The sequence below is a fragment of the Oncorhynchus masou genome, unplaced genomic scaffold (assembly GCF_036934945.1).
Source record: "Oncorhynchus masou masou isolate Uvic2021 unplaced genomic scaffold, UVic_Omas_1.1 unplaced_scaffold_12___fragment_4___debris, whole genome shotgun sequence".
In the NCBI taxonomy this organism is placed as follows: Eukaryota; Metazoa; Chordata; class Actinopteri; order Salmoniformes; family Salmonidae; genus Oncorhynchus; species Oncorhynchus masou.
Genome location: NW_027016555.1, coordinates 25,172 through 32,323, shown reverse-complemented (window position 1 = coordinate 32,323; position 7,152 = coordinate 25,172). Strand labels below are relative to the sequence as shown.

Sequence of the window (7,152 nt, the reverse complement as noted above, 5' to 3'; positions counted from 1 at the left end):
GTTAACTCATCCTTCGAATAGTTAAATCAGTCCAGAGATTCAACAACAATGTGTGCTAATTGAACCAAAGTAAATTGTTGGAGGATGCGGGCATCGATCCCATACCTCTCACATGCTAAGCGAGCTCTCTACCAATTGAGCAATCCCCCTGTGCCTCCATCAAGTAATAGGAAATCTCAATGACCGCACTGCCAAATCCATTGTCAATAAGAAAGGATACTTTTTAAAACGTATGCTTGCTTCAGCTGTCGAAAAGTATTTTTCATGGTAGTTCAGTAAAGATTGAAGTAGTGACTGCAGTAAAACCAGTGGTGGAAATAGTTGTATTGTTGGGTTCCTGTCCAGAGCTTCAACAACAATGTGTGCTGATATAACCGAACAAAGTAGTTGGAGGATGCGGGTATCGATCCCGCTACCTCTCGCATGCTAAGCGAGCGCTCTACCGTTTGAGCTAATCCCCCTGTGCATCCAACAAGTAATAGGAAATCTCAATGACCGCACTGCCAAATCCATTGTCAATAAGAATGGATACTTTTTAAAATGTATGCTTGCTTCAGCTGTCTAAAAGTATTTTTCATGGTAGTTCAGTAAAGGTTGAAGTAGTGACTGCAGTAAGCCCAGTGGTGGAAATAGTTGTATTGTTGGGTTCGTGTCCAGAGCTACGCCAACAATGTGTGCTGATTGAACCAAACTATATAGTTGGAGGATGCGGACATCGATCCCGCTACCTCTAACATGCTAAGCTAGCGCTCTACCATTTGAGCTAAATCCCCAGTGCCTCCAACAAGAGGTAGTACATCTCAATAACCGCACTGCCAAATCCCTCGTCAGTAAGAAAGGATACTTTTTTAACCTCTTGATACTCCCCACCCCGGATCCGGGATCGTGAATAAAGCCTCAGGCTCATTAGCATAACGCAACGTTAACGATTTCTGAAAATCGCAAATAAAATGAAAATAATGCACCTGCTCTCAAGCTTAGCCTTTTCTTAACAACACTGTCATCTCAGATTTTCAAAATATGCTTTTGAACCATAGCAAATCACTAATTTGTATAAGAGTATGCTAAGCTAGCTTAGCATTTTGAGTAGCATTTAGCATGCAACATTTTCACAAAAACCAGATAACCAAATAAATAAAATCATTTACCTTTGAAGAGCTTTGGATGTTTTCAATGAGGAGACTCTCAGTTACATAGCAAATGTTCAGTTTTTCCTGAAAGAATCTTTGTGTAGGAGAAATCGCTCCGTTTTGTACATCACATTTGGCTACCGAAACGAACCGAAAATTCAGTCACCAACAACGTCAAACTTTTTCCGAATTAACTCCATAATATCGACCGAAACATGGCAAACGTTGTTTGGAATCAATCCTCAAGGTGTTTTTTCACATATCTCTTCATTGATATGCAGTTCGTGGAAGCCTGCTTTCCCCTCAGAATCGCATGGAAAAATACCAGCAGCTGAAAAAGACGCACCAATTTCGACGGAGGACACCGGGCGGACACCTGGAAAATGTAGTCTCTTATGGTCAATCTTCCAATGATATGCCTACAAATACATCACAATGCTGCAGACACCTTGGGGAAACGACAGAAAGGTCAGGCTCATTCCTCTCGCATTCACCGCCATATAAGGAGACAATGGAAAACGGAGCCTCAAAAATCCTGCTGGTTTCCTGGATGCCGTTTCATCTTGGTTTTGCCTGTAGCTCCCGTTCTAGGGCACCCACAGAGAATATCTTTGCAGTTCTGGAAACGTCAGAGTGTTTTCTTTCCAAAGCTATCAATTATATGCATAGTCAAGCATCTTTTTGTGACAAAATATTGTGCTTAAAACGGGCACGTCTTTTTATGCAAAAATGAAATAGCACCCCCATAGAATCAAGAGGTTAAAAGTATGCTTGCTTCAGCTGTCTAAAAGTATTTTTCATGATAGTTCAGTAAAGGTTGAAGTAGTGACTGCAGTAAGACCAGGGGTGGAAATAGTTGTATTGTTGGGTTCGTGTCCAGAGCTACTCCAACAATGTGTGCTGATTGAACCAAACTATATAGTTGGAGGATGCGGACATCGAACCCGCTACCTCTCGCATGCTAAGCTAGCGCTCTACCATTTGAGCTAATCCCCCTGTGCCACCAAAACAAGTAGGAAATCTCAATGACAGCACTGCCAAATCCCTCGTCAATAAGAAAGGATACTTTTTAAAATGTATGCTTGCTTCAGCTGTCTAAAAGTATTTTTCATGGTAGTTCAGTAAAGGTTGAAGTAGTGACTGCAGTAAGACCAGGTGTGGAAATAGTTGTATTGTTGGGTTTGTGTCCAGAGGTACTCCAACAATGTGTGCTGATTGAACCAAACTAGATAGTTGGAGGTTTCGGACATCGATCCCACTTCCTCTCGCATGCTAAGCGAGCGCTCTACCATTTGAGCTAATACACCTGTGCCACCAAAAGAAGTAGGAAATCTCAATGACCGCACTGCCAAATCCCTCGTCAATAAGAAAGGATACTTTTTAAAATGTATGCTTGCTTCAGCTGTCTAAAAGTATTTTTCATGGTAGTTCAGTAAAGGTTGAAGTGGTGACTGCAGTAAAACCTGTGGTGGAAATAGTTGTATTGTTGGGTTCCTGTCCAGAGCTCCTCCAACAATGTGTGCTGACTGAACAAAACTAAATAATTGGAGGATGCGGACATCGATTCAGCTAACTCTCGCATGCTAAGCAAGCGCACTACCGTTTGAGCTAAACCCATTGTGCCTCCAAAAAGAGGTAGGAAATCTCAATGACCGCACTGCCAAATCCCTCGCCCGTAAGAAAGGATACTTTTTTAAAAAGTATGCTTGCTTCAGCTGTCTAAAAGTATTTTTCATGGTAGTTCAGTAAAGGTTGAAGTAGTGACTGCAGTAAAACCAGTGGTGGAAATAGTTGTATTGTTGGGTTCCTTTCCAGAGCTTCAACAACAATGTGTACTGATTGAACCGAACTAAATAGTTTGAGGTTGCAGATATCGATCCCGCTACCTCTCTCATGCTAAGCAAGTGCTCTACCATTTGAGCTAAACCACCTGTGCCTCCAAAAAGAGGTAGGAAATCTCAATAACCGCACTGCCAAATCCCTCGTCAGTAAGAAAGGATACTTTTTTTAAAAGTATGCTTGCTTCGGCTGTCTAAAAGTATTTTTCATGGTAGTTCAGTAAAGGTTGAAGTAGTGACTGCAGTAAGCCCAGGGGTGGAAATAGTTGTATTGTTGGGTTCGTGTTCAGAGCTACTCCAACAATGTGTGCTGATTGAACCAAACTATATAGTTGGAGGATGCGGACATCGATCCCGCTACCTCTCGCATGCTAAGCAAGCTCTCTACCATTAGAGCTAATCCCCCTGTTCCTCCAACAAGAAGTAGGAAATCTCATAGACCGCACTGCCAAATCCCTCGTCAATAAGAAAGGATACTTTTTAAAATGTATGCTTGCTTCAGCTGTCGAATTTTTTTTTTCATGGTTGTTCAGTAAAGCTTGAAGTAGTGACTGCAGTAAACCCAGTGGTGGAAATAGTTGAGTTCGTGTCCAGAGCTTCAACAACAATGTGTGATGATTGAACAAAACTAAATAGTTGGAGGGTGCAGACATCGATCCCACTACCTCTGGCATGCTAAGTGAGCACTCTACCATTTGAGCTAATCCCCCTTTGCCTCCAACAAGAAGTAGGAAATCTCAATGACCGCACTGCCAAATCCCTCGTCAATAAGAAAGGATACTTTTTAAAATGTATGCTTGCTTCAGCTGTCTAAAAGCATTTTTCATGGTAGTTCAGTAAAGGTTGAAGTAGTGACTGCAGTAAGCCCAGGGGTGGAAATAGTTGTATTGTTGGGTTCGTGTCCAGAGCTACTCCAACAGTGTGTGCTGATTGAACCAAACTAAATAGTTGGAGGATGCGGACATCAATCCCACTTCCTCTCGCATGCTAAGCGAGCACTCTACCATTTGAGCTAATCCCCCTGTGCCACCAAAAGAAGTAGGAAATCTCAATGACCGCACTGCCAATTCCCTCATCAATAAGAAAGGATACTTTTTAAAATGTATGCTTGCTTCAGCTGTCGAAAAGTATTCTTCATGGTAGTTCAGTAAAGGTTGAAGTAGTGACTGCAGTAAAACCAGTGGTGGAAATAGTTGTATTGTTGGGTTCCTGTCCAGAGCTTCAACAACAGTGTGTACTGATTGAAACGAACTAAACAGTTTGAGGTTGCAGGCATCGATCACGCTACCTCTCGCATGCTAAGCAAGCACTCTACCATTTGAGCTAAACCCCCTGTAGCTCCAACAAGAGGTAGGAAATCTCAATAACCGCACTGCCAAATCCCTCGTCAGTAAGAAAGGATTCTCTTTTTTCAAGTATGCTTGCTTCAGCTGTCTAAAAGTATTTTTCATGGTAGTTCAGTAAAGGTTGAAGTAGTGACTGCAGTAAGACCAGGGGTGGAAATAGTTGTATTGTTGGGTTCGTGTTCAGAGCTACTCCAACAATGTGTGCTCCCTTGGATCATGTACTTTCGATGTGCATCTTGAGGGTTGGAGTAGTCCTTTTTAGATTATGTTACTAAATCTAAAATGTCCCCCATTCAATGGTTGTTCTCTCAGTCAGACAGTTCCTACCAGAGGTGGAAGTGCAATACACTTCAGATCAAGAGGTCTCAGGCTCAACTCCTTTTGTCAACTTGAAATCAAATACTTTATGGGTATGTTATCAATGTGAGAGTGTACTTTATCAGAACATGAAGATCTCCAGCTGAAATGTCCCTTATTAGACAATTTTTCCACCTTTAGACAGTTTCTAGTAGTGGGGGTATATCTCAGTGGTAGAGCATTTGACTGCAGATCAAGAGGTCCCAGGTTCAAATCATGTTGCCCCCTTGGATCATGTACTTTCGATGTGTATCTTGAGGGTTGGAGTAGTCCTTTTTAGATTATCTTACTAAATCTAAAATGTCCCCCATTCGATGGTTTTTCTCTCAGTCAGAGAGTTTATAACAGAGTTGGAAGTGCAATAGACTTCAGGTCAAAATGTCTCAGGTACAAATCCTTTTGTCAACTTGAAATCAAATACTTTATGGATATGTTTTCAAAGAGAGAGTGTTCTTGATTAGGTTATGTAGATCGCCAACAGAAAATGTCCCTTATTATACAATTTCTCAGGATCAAATCCTGGTGCCACCTTAAATCAAGTACTTTCTCGGTGGATCTTGAGAGAGGAAGTGCTCCTTTTTAGGTTATCCTACTCAATCTATAAAGTCCCTCATTAGATGGTTGTTCTCTCAGTCAGACAGTTCCTACCAGAGGTGGAAGTGCAATACACTTCATATCAAGAGGTCTCAGGCTCAACTCCTTTTGTCAACTTGAAATCAAATACTTTATGGGTATGTTTTCAATGCGAGAGAGTAATTTTTAAAGTGAGGTCCATCTCCAGCTGAAATGTCCCATATTAGTCCATTTTTCCACCTTTGGACAGTTACAAGCAGACAGGGTATAGCTCAGTGGTAGAGCATTTGACAGCAGATCAAGAGGTCCCAGGTTCAAAGCCTGGTGCCCCCTTGGATCATGTACTTTTGATGTGTATCTTGAGGGTTGGAGTAGTCCTTTTTAGATTATTTTACTCAATCTAAAATGTCCCCCATTCGATGGTTTTTCTCTCAGTCAGAGAGTTCATAACAGAGTTGTAAGTGTAAGAGACTTCAGATCAAGGGTTCTCAGGTTCAACTCCTTTTGTCAACTTGAAATCAAATACTTTATGGGTATGTTTTCAATGCGAGAGAGTACTTTATTCGGCGATGTCCATCTCCAGTTGACATGTCCCTTATTAGACCATTGTTCCACCTTTAGACAGTTTCAAGCAGAGGGGTAGAGCTCAGCGGTAGAGCATTTGACTGCAGAACAGAACAGAGGGAATGTTCTTTCTTTGGTGATATAACTCTTCTAGTCAGTTGTTCAACTGAATGCCTTCAAATGAAATGTGTCTTCTGCCTTTAACCCAACTCTGAATCAGAGCGTTGCTGGGGGCTGCCATAATTGACATCCACATCTTCAGCGCCCAGGGAACAGTGGATTAACTGCATTGTTCAGTGGCAGATTTTTACCTTGTCAGATCGGGGATTTGATCCAGCAACCTTTTTGATACTGGCCTAACGGAAGGGGTATGTTAGACTGCATTTCAAGAGGTCTCAGGGTCAAATCCCTTGATCTCAAATACTTGATGAGTGTGTTTTGAGGGAGTGTTCCTTATTAGGTGCTGTTACTCAATCTAAAAAAATTTTTCTCTCCATCAGGCAGTTCTTGACAGAGGGTGTATCGCTCAGTGGTGGAGCGTTTGACCTCAGCTCAAGAGGTCCCAGTTTCAAATCCTGGTGCCCCCTTGAAATGGAATACATTATAGGTCTGTGTTCGTTATTTGGTGATTTAACTCTTCATCTAAAATGTCCCCTGTCAGGAACTGTGACTGAGAGAGAAAAAATGTCTAACAGAAGGGGTTGGAGCTCATCGGTAAAGAATGAGACCGCAAATCAAGAGGTCTTGATGACTGTATTTTGACTGAGGAAGTGTCCTTTGTTGCCTCCGCTCCACCTAAAATGTCCCCTATTAGTCAGTATGTCACTCCATTAGATACTATGCCTTCAGAAAGTGCTCACATCCCTTGACTTTTTCAGAAAGTTGTTATAGCATGGATTTAAAATGGATCGCATTGAGATGTTGTGTCACGGGCCTAAACACAATATTCAAAGTGGAATGATGTTTTGTAGAAATGTTGACTATATCTATCTATATCTATATCTATCCCATTTAGCAGACGCTTTTGTCCAAAGCGACTTACAAGTCGGCTGGGGCCACTACTTTTACATATGGGTGGTCCCAGCGGGAATCGAACCCACGACGCTTGGCGTTGCAAGCGCCATGCTCTACCGACTGAGCCACACAGGACCCCACTAATGAAAAAAAAGGAAAAGTTTAAATGTCTTGAGTCAATAAGTGTTCAACCCCTTTGTTTTGGCAAGCCTACATCAGTTCAGGAGTAACGCAATAAGTTGCACGGACTCACTCTGTGTGCGATAATAGTGTTTAACATGAGTTTTGAGTGACTACCTGATCTCTGGATCCAAAACATACAATTATCGG

General features: G+C 41.9%; 2 non-coding genes across 2 annotated transcripts; one reads left to right on the top strand and one right to left on the bottom strand.

Moving 5' to 3' along the window:
• Window positions 1-388: 388 nt before the first annotated feature.
• On the bottom strand, window positions 389-461 carry trnaa-agc (transfer RNA alanine (anticodon AGC)). The gene has a single exon. It is a non-coding gene; the product is annotated as a tRNA-Ala (tRNA).
• Window positions 462-4,827: 4,366 nt separating this feature from the next.
• trnac-gca (transfer RNA cysteine (anticodon GCA)) lies at window positions 4,828-4,899 on the top strand. The gene has a single exon. It is a non-coding gene; the product is annotated as a tRNA-Cys (tRNA).
• The last annotated feature ends 2,253 nt before the right edge of the window (window positions 4,900-7,152 follow it).